General features: G+C 37.4%; 1 protein-coding gene across 1 annotated transcript in view; it reads right to left on the bottom strand.

The window, feature by feature from the left end:
* The window catches only part of il34 (interleukin 34), a 56575-nt gene that overhangs the window by 17681 nt on the left and 21982 nt on the right, over nucleotides 1-16912 (bottom strand). The window lies entirely within an intron of this gene.

Genomic DNA, 16912 nt, shown 5'->3' with positions numbered 1-16912 from the left:
CCTGCAGTGTTTCAATGTTAGTGACACAAGAAAAAAACAAGGAAAATGCAACAATGAGCAATAAAAAAAACAAACAAATTACATATAGAGGCGGGGAGGAAAATAAGATGGGAACCAGGTGAGCTAATCAACCTACTGCTGTCAACTCAGCAACTTTCTTGCTAAATTCAGACAAAAAAAATGGTATTGACCAAAATCTGAATCGGCAGGTCAGGCTTTTTGAAGATTAGTAAACGGCCAGAAAACTAACCACAATACTTCTTCTTCTTCTTCTTCAAACTGTTTTCAACAACTGCTGTCTGTTGTAGATAAGATACTGCCTGATCATAGGCGCTCCTCATAACCCCACTTCAAAAAAACACCATCTTTGACAATGACTTTTGCCCTCTGTGTTGTTTTGAACATAAACATCTTTACATTTCCCCTCCACAATCCATTAGCAAAGCAAACCGCGATATATTTTCTGTCTCCAGCTTGGTAGTGGCGACTGCTGGACTTACAGGAAGCATCATTTCTCCCGTCTTTGGTTGGAAAGATTTCAGTCAAGATAATCTCCACCACATTCTCCATCATCTGCAACGTCCTCAAACGTGATAAAACATCCAGATAACGAGCAGCATATGGAAAACACACCAGCTCTCTTTGGGTTAATTTGGGGGATGAGGCGAGGGGAGTAATTGTGCAGTTATTATTTCAGAGAAGCATTAGAGGGAGTTATTGTGAGCTGCAGAGCAGGTATGCAGGCCAGGAGGATAACTTATCCACACTCATCCCTGGATTTGTGTGGTTATCTCTGAAACAGATGCTTGAGCATCACCAGTGTCCTAAACTCTTCCTGTCTTCCGCTTTTCTACAGATCTCATGTTTGGGGACTGAGACAGCAATGAAAGACGGCTGATTTTATTTATTGATTGATTGGTTTTAACCTCTAAATACACAAATCAAAAAAGATAAAATGCACAATGCTGGAAAAAAACAACACAAAACTATTACTGAAATAAAACGCATCAACGGATGGAATCAACTAACTGACTCACTCACTCTTTGGTTACCTAGCAACTCACTCACTCTTTGGTTACCTAGCAACTCACTCACTCTTTGGTTACCTAGCAATAACTTGTTGAGTAACTTGCGCAGCAGCAGTTTAAGGTTTCCTAGAAATAAACAGCATGGAGTGAAAACTGGATGAAACAGGAAAAGTTTGGCAGAATTTTAAATATTTAAAACAAACTAATTAATAATTATCGATAGACAATTATTGATATCGCTTGATATGAAACACTAATATTGTGATAAGTTTTTCACCTACATATGTATATTCAAGTACATTTTGAATTTTTTTTTAATTTAATGATAGAAAATTTATTTTATACAATATTAAAAATACAAATTAACAATTAAAATACTTTTTTAAACAAGAAAAACATTTTATTGCCTAAATTGCAGCAACATAGCATTCCATAAGTGAAAAATACTTCTGACATAATCATGTGAAGAGCTCAGCCTCTCTGCTTGACTTAATACAGTGTAGAGCTAAACCATTGTTTTTTTTTGGGATTATCCAATTAATAATTAGATAACAAAAGATGCTTAATGGGACATTTTCTGCAGAATTTAAAACAGGTGAAGCTAAAAGTTTCACTTTGAGTTGGTATTTTCAGTGAAAGGTTTAATTTTTCTTCATAAATGTGAAATGCTTTTATTCTTTGTACAGGTTTGGCTCTGAACATGCTGTTTTTTCAGCAAATGGCCTTTTTTCATTCTTTATACTGCAGTTAACGTTTAATCGATTCTTGCTCAGTCTGGACGGAGCCGCCGCCACACTTTTCATGACTTAACAACCTGCTAAAACTCAGGTTTTAGCAGGATGGAAAAACTGGACGAACTCTGTCAGTGAGAAGAAAGTCATGAAGCTGGGATTTTTCTAAAATCACAGACTACTGAATTCAGACATGATTGGACTTTATCAATATTTATCGATGCTCTCACGGAGCCAACAGGGGGAGAAAACTGTAAAATGTACGATTCATGACAACATGATCAGGATTAAATAAGAAATATTCACAATAAAGATAAAAACAATAAATGCCCATAACTAGTGTGAAGTTTGGTGCAGCTCTACCTGAAAAAACCTTGACAGACGTGAATGCACCCTGCATACCTCAGAGCTCACACCGAGGCCAACCCGGGACGCTGAGCCTCTTTAACTGACCACTGGCCGCTAGGATTATCATATTTTGAATTTTCACGGATGATTTATGGAACCGACATTCTGGCTCTGATAAATCTGCCGATTTCCGTTCCTTGCGTCTCCTTATTGATAGAGTTTCTGCAACAAATGCAAAATCAGTTGTATTGATTTGCTTTTCTGCTAACGTGGTGTGATGTCTTGTTATTTTAACACAACAGTTGCTCAACAGAAGCATTTCTTCAGATCAGCTCATCACGCAGAGGAAAACAAATTAAACCCAACTTTCCAGCCACATAATGAAAAGCAGGGCTTCACAAGTCAACATTATGTGGGCTTGTAGACTCAGTGCCTACTAATCAGTCTGCATTTCTGTGGTGTGCATCACTATTTCTCCTCCAAAATCCACCGTTTCCTTCAGAAATCACCCAATTAATGAGCTTGATTGACAGCGCTATGACCCTCCCCTGGCTCTGATTGGTTGTTTTGGATGCATTTCTTCAAACAGCAATAGTAGCTCAAGAAGAAGATGGAGGAGATTGATTTTTTTTCACAGATTATTTGTATCATAAACTATCACAATATGGTGACAGTTTTAATAAAAACATTTATTATGTAAGTTACATACTGCACCTTTAATGTAATTTGGTACAATAAAGATAATATTGTTGATTTGATAAAATAATATTTTCAGACCATTTTCCAGTAATATTACAGTAATGGTATAATATTGGGAGCACATCCTCTAAAAGATTAATACACTTAATCTTACACTTACACAATTAATACACTTCTTTTTCTAAAGAACCTTTAACACTGGAAAACATGTTAAAAAGCCAAAATAGATTAATTAAGCAACCAAAATACAAAAAATGCAATTAATTATGAAGTTTTTGTAAGCAAAATTGTTTTGAAAAAGAGGCCAGTTGAGACCAAATCACCAGACTGAAGACTTTTATCATCCGATCTCTGGTAGTAAAAACGGTACAGACACAAGAAAAAATGTCATGCAAATGGAAATTATTGAACTTCTTTTAATTTGTCATGCAATTAGCTGTTTTATTGCTTATTGCGACAGATATATCTTGCTTATATCTGAGTTGTAATCAAGTAAGAATAGCACTACTTCAACATATAAGTTATGCTTTTATTGTAGTAAAAGTAAAAAGTGTCCATCCTAGAAATTACTCAAGAAAAAAAAGGTTTTGGTCAAGTTTTGGTCTGATCAAGTACTGATCAAATTATCAATCATATAAGATTTAAAAATTACAAAACAAGATGGACCAAAATATAAAGTTAAGAGGAGATTTTGGTATTCTAAGGATCTAAATGACAATAATTCATATAAATAACAAAAAATAACAAAATCTGCCAAAAATATTTTTTTTCCAATCACTTTTTTAAATATAAAACTTATGAAACTTTAAGAAAAACTGCAGCTGTGTGTGTCTGGTGAATTTTTGGTTAAAACATGTTTGTTTTTCATTCAGGGGGTAAAAAATCCAGACATTTTATTCAAGTAAGAGTAGAAATATTTCATAGTGAAATTACTCAAGTAAAAGTAAAAAGTACAGCGTAGTAAAAGAACTAATAAAAATATAGATTTTTAAAAAAGTTACTCAAGTAAATGTAACTTGTTACTATCCTACTCTGCTTCCTATAAGCCACAGTAATCAAAAATAAACACGAAATACTTAGCAAGAGTTTCACATTTTGTTCTAAATAACAGCTTAATTACATTTCTGGTATTATATGCTGTGAGAAAACAAAATCGCCGTCTCAGCAACTGCGAGTCAGACATAATGGGAGGAAAGAAACCCGGTGACGAAGTTTCTTTTCCTCATGCTGAACTTGTAAATTGGAAACGGTGGGAGGACTATTTATCTGCTAAACTGTATCCATAGGAGATGGCTTCCAGATGGCGCGCTGCATTATTAAGCTAATCTGTGGGACAATCTCCACAGGCGACTGTGTCAGAAACTCGGAAACTGTCACTCAAATGTAACCTTGGGGGTTTCTTTCCCTATCAACACTTTGGGACCGAGTCAGACGGCTCTGATTGGAACCACTGCTGGATCAGATATCAATTTGTGCTAATAGCTGCTGTTGCTCAGGATGAAAACGACCTCGAGGCGCCAACGAGAGCCAAAGTTGGGTCGTTTATCAAAACAAGTGTGCTGCTGCTAAGCGTGTGTGTCCCAAAGGATGTCTCACTTTAAAACTCAGTTCAACAGAGATTAAACTGAATACACGCCATTAATCTACTTCACTTTCATTTGTTCATTTTTCATAAGCCAGCATCCGCTAAAAACAAAAAATAAATGAGGGTGAGATCATTTCAAACACAAATGTTCAGCCCTAACTGATATTCACTAAACGCTGTTTGCTGGAAACACTTAAGAGTAAGATTTATTCTAAAAAATCCTCATAACAATTTGCAGAGAGAAATTTAAACGCCATGAATTCAAGTACATCTAGTAAATTATACTAAGAAGAAAGCTAAAGACACTGCAACAACCAAAATCCTAGCCAGTATTTTTACTCTGGCTACTGGTGCAAATGTCTTAGCAGGCTGAAAAAACACAAAACAACTTACAACTAACTTTTCAAAAATATACAAGAGCTTATTTTAAGTCAATAATTCCTTAATATTGATCAAAAGGTTCTAGTTCCACTGGCTGATAATTTCATATTGAATAAATGTCTACTAGAAGTGAGATAATGTGGCAGTGAATCTAGTATTTTTTAATCAATATTAAGGAATTTATTCCTTAAAACAAGCTCCCATGTCTTGCTGAAATGTTACTTGTTAGCTTTCCGATTAGTTTACAGTCTTCCATATTTGCTGTTTATTTTTCATTTTGTTTTTTTCTTTTGTAAATTTTTTGGGGGCATTTTGTACACCTTTAGCTGTGCGTTTACACAACAAATTTAAAGCGATAGCCCTGTAAATCAGTGCAGCATGTTCATTGATCTGTGCCGTAGAGAAAATGTATTGATCCACATCAGAAGAAACGTTTAGAAACAGCTTGAGCAACATGAACCAGAGTCAATCTGCAGGGAAAAGTCCAATTCATGAATCTTTCTGCCAGAAACATCCCAGAGCAGGTGCTAAAGTGTATATGTAAAGCACACTCCTGCAGTCAGAAAGCTGAAAGTTTCACAGCAGGCAGACACACAAAAGGTGAAAGGGGGGAACGTAAACAATCCAATCAGTTCCACTAAATTATGCAACGCTTGCTAAAAGCTGACCTGCTCCTGCAGCAGGAGATTCCTGATGTTTAAGTGAAGGAATTGTTTTTGGGCTCAAATCTTTCCCCGTGAAGATCGATGACCAAAGCTGCAGCTCAATCCAACCCGCTGCCGGGAGAGCAACACATTCGCTCTGCAAACATGTGAAACATGGCAACGGCTCAATCGAGGAACTTTAAGGTGGAAGAGCCGCAGAGAAACTTTGGGTTAATTTCTGAAACGGTTCCAGGTGGAAAAAACAAAGATGGACGATGACAGAGAGGCAGCAGGTGAGTCTTAATTTGCTCTCAGCGTATTTGACTTTAAGGAGAAAACATGTCAAACTGTTTTGTATCGGCAGACTCAATATGCTCTTCTCTTCCAGATAAATCAGTTTATTAAAGCATCTGAAGTTTCTATTTAAGCCAGAATATCTTAATCTGATCAGTTAAAGAAAGAACACAGCTGCGTTTAAGCCTGGACCGCTTGGTTTTAATGCCTCTTTTTCTTTGTCAAATTGTCTTTTCTTATCCTCATTTAGTTTATATTTTATTAATCTTACAAATGTTTTTCACTTTTTCTTATACTTACATTTTTTCCAAATAGTTTATTATTTTTATTTTTATTTTTAAATTTCATACTTAAATTATTGCACCAAAAACTTCACACATATTCATTTTTATGCATAAATATTTTCCTAATATTTTGTCTTATTTATTCATTTTATGTTTGGTTGTAAAACTCCTTTTTCAATGTATATATTTTTTTAAATTTTGTAATTAATTACATTTTTTTATTTTCCTAATTTCTTTTTTTTTTTAACATTTTTATAGCTTTTATTTTTAATTTAATGAATCCTTCCTATTTTATTTGCACCCTGATTTCTGCTGATATTTTCAATTTCTGTTGAGTTTTAATATTTCTCAAACATTATTATACATTTATTTATTGTTTCAACGTCTTTATCACGATTAGCATTTAGTTTAATTTAATATTAGTCTTTAACCGGTTAAATATTTTTGGTGCGCATTCTTTTTATTATTTAGTTTTTCTGTTTTTGATATTTTAATTGTTTACAAACCTATTTTTTTGTTGATCTAAATAAAAAATTTTAGGCATTTATTTGAAACTTTGTCACAATTTATAATCTTCCATGCATCCATCTATGATAACATTGTAACTTGTTGATAATCTTGTTGGTCATCATTGTTGAATAATCTTTACCTCCACACTGGAGGGTCAGAGGTTTAACTGGTCGGAGCTTCAACCAGTTAAACCCCCGTTGCTGCCAACATCAGAACATCGTGGTTCCTCCAGGTTGGATTCCCGAGACTGAAGCATCTCAGATATTTTTCAGGAGTTCATGAAATGCTCTCAACCTGCGATGAAAGCAGCTTGTGAAGCCATCTGGAAACCTTTTAATACACGGAGAACAAAAACATCTCAAAAGATGAAGCAAACATGATCCAGGGCAGGAATGTTGGATCGTCACAGCTGCGTGTCTGGAAGTGCATGGATTCTGGATAATTCAGACCTCCCAAACTGTTCCTCATTTCCAGTCACTTTGCAGCCGGTTTGATCAGTTCTTCTCGGATACAGTTGATTATTTTGCGTCAGAGCGAGTCCATGCAGAAAGCCGTGTTTCTGCAGGTTGACACACGTTTGTGAGCGAGAGCTGGGATCGTTTGCGCCGGGAAACGTTATTTTCATCTATTTGTTTCATCGCCACTGCAGGGAGAAAATTTTGTCTTTTGGTTTGGATCAAAACTCACAAACAGCCTTCAGTCCAAGCAGGTGTCCTTTTTTTGTTTTTTTACAAAGTGGGAGATGCATGAGAAACCGAACGCAGCAACAAACAGATGCCTTTTTTAATGATCTCCAACTGTGACGTTCTGACACTTGATGGCCTTACCGCCTGACCCACAATAACTTCTCCACATCTGTCAACAATCACAGAGCAAAACAGAAAGCCTGAGCAACACTTAAAGGATGCAGCGAAACCAAACACGACCCACCCACCCATCCACCGACCCACCCACCCATCCATCCATCCATCCATCCATCCATCCATCCATCCATCCATCCATCCATCCATCAAGGATGTTTTCACACCTGATAATCCAGTAGACTCGGTTTGATTTGGGACCAAAATTGCAGCATTTGTTGCATTTTCAGCAGCTACGGTTCACTTTCACACTGCACTGTGTCAAACAATGCAAACTCTTTCAAAAAACTTGTTCTCCTCCTCGCCTCTGGGGGTGCTGCACCAAGAAAAAACGACAAAAACCTCTGAAGAAGACACTGAGCGCAACTTCCTTCTTCACAAAATGTAGACAAAAATGGAGTAACACCAGATTTTAGCGGTTGTAGGATTACTCTTTTGTCTTTGGTAAAAAGACAAAAGAGTAATCCTACAACTGCTCTTGGAGCGGTCTCTGGTCCACTTGGCGTTCGCATATGCATTCGAACCACACCAGAGTTCACTTCAACTGAACCGAGACCGAGGTTTGTAGACGGACCAGAGTTTCTCTTTGACTTGGATTAAAGTGGACTAAACAGAGCTGGTGTGAATGCACCCTGAGAGAGTCAGAACCAAGTCGTAACCAAATGTGACCAACCTTATTCTGATTCCCAAAAAGGTTTTATCTGCATCATATACCTTGCTACTTTTATTGTTTTATTGCACCTCTTACATGCTGATCATCTCTCTGTTTCTTTAAAATCAGGTTTTCCTTCAAATTCAATTTGGTTTCAGAGTGATCCAAAGAAAATAACTGAGGTAAGGAGTTCTGATTCTTCTACTTAGCGGTTTTCTGGTGCAGAAGTCATTGTGTTTGGAGACTTTGAATCAGTTTTTCTTATTCTTCCCTCAACATTACAGGTTTCTAGGATGCAAAACTCTTTCTTTAAACTTCAGAGAGACAAGAAAACTTTGAATAAATGGTAAATAATGTTTTGAATGTTCAAAAGAAATGAAATGACGTCTTAAGAGGATGTAGAATATTTATCATAGTTGAAATTTAATCCTCTTAATCTACGGTTCATCCAAGTTAATGAAAAATTAATCATTATTTTGACAAAAGTTGAGATTCTCCTCTTCTTTGAATGTGTGATGAACCCAGAGTTGGTCAAATAACAATCCTTTGATGGATTATAGTACAGAATATTTATGTACATTTAAACTGTAAATTTAGCACATCAGTTGGTAAAATATGCTGAGCTAAAGACAGACATACTGAAGAAACCCCTCAAAGAAAGACCTCAACTCACCACCAACCAACTCTAAACCGTTCTGTTTCTGTAAAGGAAAACATTCCCAGCTCTGTTTGTCGTTAAAGGCGATAAAATTGTGTTTTTCTGTTTGTTGGTTTCACTGTCTTCAATCAACCCTTTCATGAGATCCTGCTGGGTGAGTTTAAAAGATGAGGAAAAATTTAAGCGAAATATATCAGAAAACAAAGTAATATAAAGCAAATATGCAGAATTTTCTCAGAACGAAGCGTCACGAGTCGAACTGAGCTGAACTTGTGGCTGCTGCGTCTCCATCGCAGGAGATTCGATAATCTGGGGAGATAAAATGTTCCCAGTCGTCACGGCAACTCAGACACAGTCAAACCGATCAGAGATGCCCGTTTCCTTCACTAAACTCTTTACATATTTCTAATCTAAGAAGGGAAATAAAATAAAAACAGTAAACAGGTAAAATACTGGCAGAATTTTATAGTATAAAATACGGCAAAACCCGGTAAATACAACATTTTACCGTATTTAGATAGTAAATAGGGTAAAATTGGCCGCATTGTAAATACAGTAAATTACCGGTTTGTGTAAAAGTGACTTCATTGTTAGATTTCATGCAACAATGAAAGTTTTACCGTATTTATACGGTAAAATTCTGGCAACCACAGCTGCTGGTATTTCACAGTAAACTAGAGATGTTTTGTTTTGGGGATTTTTTTCACAGTGTGGTGGTTGGAAAAAAATACTTTTATTTTAGAAATTAAATAAAATCAAGACTGAGAAGCATGTTTTGAAGAGCCTTGGTCATTGTTGTGTCATCCACTCCTTTTAGCAAACTGACTGAACAAACTGTCCTCCAGCAGTCAGGAAGTTATGAGAAGTAAATAGAAGAAAAAAAGTATTTTAAGACAATCTGAAAAACATAGAAATTGACTGGATTTTGTTCTTTTTATAACATGAAATTTAAAACTGAATCATCGTTTTCCAAAAAACTCCATGACCTCATTAAGTTCAGGATGTCCTGTTGCCGTTTGAGACTTAATTTCTTTTACCACTTCTTCCAAGTCAATCACTTTCAATGTTCTCGGGCAATAATGTCCACTTCGTAAACAATTTGATGCCTTTGCATTTTTTATTTTGGCATTCTTGTGCTCCGAGAACGTTTTAGCTTCTTTATCGCTCCAACAGAAAGATGTGAACGACGTGTAGCGTTGCGGTTTGTGAAATGATTCATCCAACAGGATGTTTACTGTCACAGCGACTGCAGCCTCCACATTTATGACGCAGAAGGATCTGAAGCCAGGGTTGCTTGGTAACAGGGTCCGGTATCGACCCTTTGCAACTGTGTCATGATGGACGCCGGATTGTTGTTTTTGGCAGCGCTGCCAAAAATGTCCTGCTGTCCAAGCAGACCGGTGTATGGAGTCACGTTAGACAAAATTGAAGACTTAAGTGTAAACATCCCCTTTAAAGAGCTTTAAAGGGGATGTTATGCAAAATTCACATTTTTAATGGTTTTGTACTTCTGTTTGGGTTTCTACTGCTAAAAAATAACAACCAGCCAGTTTTTAGCAGAGTTGGGAAGTATCTCGATATTTTTATGCAGTTACATTTACTTAAGTAACTTTTTTTTGAAAAATTGTACTTTTATGACTATTTTTACTACACTGTACTTTTTACTTTTACTTTAGTAATTTTATTATGAAGTTTTTCTACTCTTGAGTAAAATTTCAAGATTTTCTGCCCACTGAATGAAAATGAATCATGTTTTAATAAAAAATTCACCAGACACAAACCTGCAGTTTTTGATAAAGTTTCAAACGTTTTTATTATTATTATTATTTTAGTAGAACAAATAACATAAAAAAAGTTTCAAAAGTTTTTTACTGAAAGAAACTGATTTGGAAACATTTTATTTTGCCTGATTTTGTTTTGGGTTTTTTTGTGGTAACTTTTGTGAATTATTGTCATTTTTGTCCTTAAAATACCAAAATTTCCACTTGACTTTATATTTTGGTTCATCTTATTTTGTCATTTTTAAATGTCAGATGTTTGATCATTTGACCAGTTACTCAGTACTTGAGTAAACTTTTTACTAAATGCTTTTTTATTCTTTTTACTCGAGTAATTTCTTGGACGGCTACTTTTTACTTTTACTTGAGTAAAACTATGTTGAGGTAGAGCTACTTTTACTTGATTATACATTTTGGGTACTCTGCCCACCTCTGGTTTTTAGCAATAATCTAATGTTTTTTGGTATCTGTAAAATGACCCAGGTTTTTTAATCTAAAATATATGAGACAATTCAAACATCTTTGTGCCCAGGCATCATCCCAAACCCCTGACATGTCTTTTTCTCACCAAGTCATCCATCAGAAAGAATAACAGACCTTTAATGAAAGCCTTTAGCTGTCCATCTTCTTTACAACTTTATTAAAGTAAGTTCCCGCCTTTTCATATTAACCTGACAGCAAGCTTTTAAAAACGATTCTAAAATAAGCGGAAACTTTACTCCCCGCTGAGCGGTTTTGTATTCCACCAGCACGCTACACAGAAAGGAAAGACTTTCCCCCTTTCAGGTCAGAGGAAAATACTGTGAGACATGAATCTGAGGCCAGTCCACCTCACTGGAGTTCTGACAGGACCGCAACACCGGCGTTAATCATTCTCCTCTTCAAAGAAAAGACGGTACGGATGATGTACAGCAAATCAGTTTCTCTTTATTAGTACAAAACATCTGCAGAGATCTATGGCACAGGCCTGAATCACGGAGCAGGAATGAAAAACATACGCTAAAGTCAACAGCATAAAGAGAAGCGAAGTCAGAAATGAAGGAGAGAATTCATCTGTCTGAGGGCAACGTCTGCCCAGCACAGAAAGGTTGGCTTCATCAAGCATCTCAGCAGAACCAGAGGGCCGAGTCGGGCGGATTTTATCCATGCAGTCAGTTCACCAGAGGTAAACAGAGTCTCCAACTCATAAAGTGCAGCTTTTATTCACGACGTTATGCTACAAATACAAGAAAAGGTAAGAAAAAAGCAGTGGATTGTGCTGCTGATCATTGATTAACTGATCAATGATTAAAGCTGCACTTTATAATTTTCATAAATATGCTTCCTACATATTTATTAAAACTGTCACTATTACCTGACAGAACAAGGTGAGACAGATAGTCTGCGTGGTCCTACTGCCATCTGCAGACCGCTCCCTGTCAGAATCAACCAATTGGAGCCAGGAGGGCGGTCTTATGATGCGTTCACACCAAACACGATTTGAGCTTCAGGAGCGTCTGGTTTACACACAAAGTCTATGTGGACGTGCGCCGCGGCGTGATTGAAGCATTTCGAGCGATCGACGCTGGAGTTGGAAAATCTGAACTTTCGCCGTTCAGCGTGGAATGTCAACCAATCAGAGTGTCCTGTGTCCTGTCAGTTTCTATTGTTTATCCAATAGAAACTGAACACTAAGTCCAGGAAAGACATCTGAGGCTCCATTATGATTGCAGAAGCTACATGATGGTTTAATGCCACATCTGTTTCATCCGTAATTGTGCAAAAAGATCGGCAACAGAGAGCAACGGCGTGTCCCTACGCCGGTCTGGGGAGATTTTGACCCATTTGATACGCGTCCACATAGATTTTAAATGTAAACCACACAGGCCTGACGCTTCAATCGCGTTTGATGTGAATGCAGCATAAATGTCAACAGAGTCAAAGTAATTGCAGCAACATTGTTCTGAAATTAATTTGTTGTTTTTGTTGCAAATGTTTGTCTTTAATTAGGCTCAAATGGAAAGTCAAATATTTGCACCTTGCAGAGGGAGTTCGGCTTTTATTTAATAGCAACATAAAAATGCAGCGGTAAACTCCCACTCGTCTAAAGCAAAACCTCCTGATCAGCAAATTCCAGCAGGTACCGAGCCGGCCCAAATCATAAGCAAAACAAAAAAAAAATATTTTAAAGGGAAAACAGTTGTTTAAGATTTAAGAGCAAGTTTACTTTATAGACGTACAAATAATAATCTTTGTTTTATTGTTGTGTTGCCATGGTTACAATCCGATGATATGATTTCCCACACTGCAAAAACACAAAATCTTACCAAGTATTTTTGTTCTAGTTTCTAGTGCAAATATCTGTTTAGACTTGAAATAGGAGAAAACTAATTTACAAGTAACTTTAAACTGAGTGAGCGCCTCGCCGTTCGTCAGCAGATGTAATGTTTTCTCATGAAGAACCTCATTTGCTAACGCGAGATGTGAATATTTGTGCAATTGCATCCCAGTAGAGTTAATTTTTAGCAAAAACTTTCTCCTGAAGCTCCTGCATTTTTTACATTCCCTCAAACTAATTTCCCTCAGTCGGCTCAGATGTACAGCAGCAGTCTGATGAATACATTGAAAACTATCATGTTTAAAACCAGATTAATATTCAGCTGTAGGGAAGCCCACAAATGTAAATTTTCTTTAAAAACAAACAGTTTCCATATGTTCGAGTCTGCCTGGAGGCATCTGTGTCTGTGTGTTGGAGTCATCCGTCTGTTAGCAGGTCATTGATGGACTTGGCAGCAGAAATCAGAGAGTGAGGCCGACATTCTCCGTCAAACTGCCTCAGAAAACATGGATTTCAAGACATTTTGCTCATTAAGCCATTAAAAAACACCAGAAACCCTCTGGTTGTATTTGTTCAGCATACAGTCGGGGTCAGAAGTTCACTGATAATTCATCGAGGAGATTTGGGTTATTAAATTGGGTCTTTCAGTGAGTTATCTGGGTTTCTGTTTTTCCAGGGTGGAACAATTTTAAAACACTCATCAATGATTGCAAAAAAACTAACTTGGAGAACAGATTTTAATTTATTATGGATTTTCTCTCACACACACAACGTATGCATTAGGCTCCACATGCAGACGCAGATAAACGCAGCGGGAGCCATTTACACTCATGGACTACATTGTTGGTCCCCACAATGATCACAGAAATAAATCAAAATCAAAAAGTAATAAATAAAAAATTACAAAGCAAAGTAAATTGGTTATGTTTCACATAATAATTGAAAAAATAAAGTAATAAAACTTTTAAAGGTGACCCATTATGCAAAATTCACATTTTGCACATCTTTGTACTTCTCAACTGAAGCACTTGAAACAGATAAGCTGTTTTTTTGTAAATAACTTAATGCTTTTTGGTTTCAAAAACCTTTCCAAATGTAACATCACCAATCAGCAGGCACTGCCTGTTACCTAGCAACCCCAGCAAAGTTCCGCCCGTTACCTAGCAACCCAACCAGAGTTCCAGCATGTTTGGTCAACTGGTTTTACTGCAATAGCTCCTGGAAAAGACGAGTGTTTTCTTGTTGACTTGCCATCCAAAGACCACTTGCTACATTCTTGTTGGTTGTGCAGGAGGCTTCACTTCTGCTTTTCAAAGCTGCATGTTAGTATAATTGTGCATCTGCTTGCAACTATTTTCACGTGCAAGTGTAAAGGTTGAGTTGGGGGCCGTAGCCAGCAGCAGCTTATTTGGATTTAAAGTGTTAAGATGCCTTAAAATGGCAAAATAGTCAGAATAGAACTGACTAAAATCTCTTTATCTAAGAATGATTTTGTGCAAGAAATGTCATGAACATAGACATAGCCCATAGAGCTATCTGAACTGCTCAGGGTCACCTTAATGGAGTCCCACAACTATAAGAAATGCATTCAAAAGATTTTCCAAGCATGTGGGAATCTACATTGTTTGTCTTAAATCTTCTCTTTCCTGTTCTTGTAATTGTTGGCAAACAAATGTTTTTGCTGCAAAGAAAAACTCCCAGTTCCACTCAATCATGCAGATGTTAATAGGCCCTGTCAAGTTGAAGACCTTCCAGAGCCTTCAGCACCACTTAACGTTCAAAGTCTTTTTCCTCCTCTTCTACAATCTTTTTTTATACGAGTCAGTAAAGTTAACACTTTAAAAAACACAGCCTATAAATTTCAGTCAGGAGAGTTTGACACATTTCAGTCCAGAGAAACGAATCAGCAGCCAAGAAACCATTCAGCTTAAAAGTTCAGATTTAAACAGAGGTTGTTTTTCTGCAGTATTATTATAAATATTGCGTAACCTCCCTCCAAACTGCTAAGAACTTCTGTCTTCTGACTCATATAAACAGTGACCTGGAGGCGAAAGCCTTAAATCCAAAGCGTTTTGCAACGACGCATGTCCTCAGATGAAGTCATCTGTCTTAACACTTCCCGACGATAATCACATGGCTGCAGAGCAGCAGGATCCCATTACAGCATCCGTCAAGAGGAAGGCGGTTTGAAAGAAGGCCTCTGGGACGCCGCGGCGATAACAAACCGAAGCAGACAAACGCATTCACAATCACACTCACATGACAAGCAGATTACAGGCTTCCAGGCCTGCGAGTCGCTGAGCTGAGACGTGACACATTTGTGAATGCGAAAAGAGACGATCTGAGCGCCGGAAAGGTCTTCCCGGGCCGGGCTGCGTGGAGAAGATCAAACCAGACCGCAGAGGGGCTGGCAGATGAAGCCACATGCCCAGGCAGAAACAACCGAGACATCTGTCTTCAAGCATCATGATTGACTTCATTCGACAAGAAACGTTTCATCGGAGTAAAAAAGACGGTGAAATTTAAATGGACTGCCGAAAACTTTATCTAAACAAACACAAAAGATCTGGATTTGATTTGGTTAAAAAAAAAAAAAAACTAGAAGGAGAAACTTTGAAGGCGCCAGTGAGCCTACTGCCCGAATATCCAACAACGAGGAGACATTGGAGACAAAGTAGACCAGTAGTTTTCAATCCTGGGCCTCAGGACCTGCTGTCCGTCATGTTTTAAACGATTCCCTGCTCCAGAACACCTGAATCAGCGAACCAGGAAGGCTGCATTCACACCAGCTCTGTTTGGTCCGCTTTAATCAAGATCTGAATTATCTAGAAAGTCCGGTTCATTTGGGAAGGTGTGAATTGAACTCTAGTCCACCTCAAACCTTGGTCTCGGTTCAGTTGAAGTGAATTCTGGTGTGGTTCAATGCATATGTGAACGCCAAGTGGGCCAGACTGCTCCAAAAGCAGGAAGTGGACTACAGCGCAGGGCATTCTGGGTAAACACAACCAAAACAAACACGACAGTCTGGAGAAATGGCTTGTGTTTTATACCAAAGACAAAAGAGAAATCCTACAACTGCTAAAATCTGATGCAACTCCATTTTTGTTGCACTCAGTAGTTACGTTTCCATTTGCTACAGAATTACACAAACTGGAATTACGCTGATAAATTTGCTGAATGGAAACACAGCAATTTCGAAAAATCTTGATCTTTTGATAGTTTTTGATCCAGTCTGGGGTGGGGTTTCTTTTCAGCCCAATCATTTCTTGTATATTGGCCATTTTTGGACAATGTGCAGCTTGGTCCAAAAAAAGTTTGCTTGATTTATAAAAAGTTGTATCATTGCAATGTATTTAATCCATTGTTCTTCTGTAAAATCTGCGACTATAAATTCGCAAAACACCACAGACACATGAGGAGCTTGTCGCTTCAACACCTAAATAAAATGCCGACGTCTAATATGATGGTTGAATTATGAATATATCTCTTGTTGCTGTTTACATCCGTCCCATCTTTCATTTTGATTAACTTATTGCATAAAGAAGCTTATTCACACGATTTTAATTTAATTTCTTGCTTAATGGAAACACTATAATTGTGAAATTGTGGGGGATTTTTCAACACTAGTGGAATATCAAAATCATTTTTTGCACATTTGCAATGGAAACGCAGCTGCTGTCTTCTTCAGAGGTTTCCTTGTTGTTTCCCTTGGTGGTTTTATTGGTGCAGCGCCCCCACAGGTCAGGAGGGAAACAGGTTTTTCAGATGGTTTGGTTCGTTTGAATCACTGCAGTGTGAAAGCGAACCACAGCTGAAAACTCAACAAATGTTGCAATTTTGATCCCTCGTAGACTGGTTGTCTACCAAGCTGCCAGTGTGAAAACACCCCGAGTTATAAAATAAATAAAAAAAAGACGACAAATCAAACAATCAAACTACCACGGCACAATATTTTGAAAACATGCATTTGCCAAGTTACTGTTAAATGTTGAACTTGACCATGAGTGGAGCTTCAGAGGCGAGAACACACAGCTGACCCTCCGTTCTGCAGCTCAGCCAAACAGCAGCTGCTCTCTCCAGTTTATTTTTTATCCTCCTCACACCATTTTTACGATTAGTGTATTTTAATTTGATCATTTTTAA

The sequence above is a fragment of the Xiphophorus hellerii genome, chromosome 2, assembly GCF_003331165.1.
Source record: "Xiphophorus hellerii strain 12219 chromosome 2, Xiphophorus_hellerii-4.1, whole genome shotgun sequence".
Taxonomy (NCBI): domain Eukaryota; kingdom Metazoa; phylum Chordata; class Actinopteri; order Cyprinodontiformes; family Poeciliidae; genus Xiphophorus; species Xiphophorus hellerii.
The sequence above is the reverse complement of the archived record's forward strand: the minus strand, read 5'-3'. Positions and strand labels throughout refer to the sequence as shown.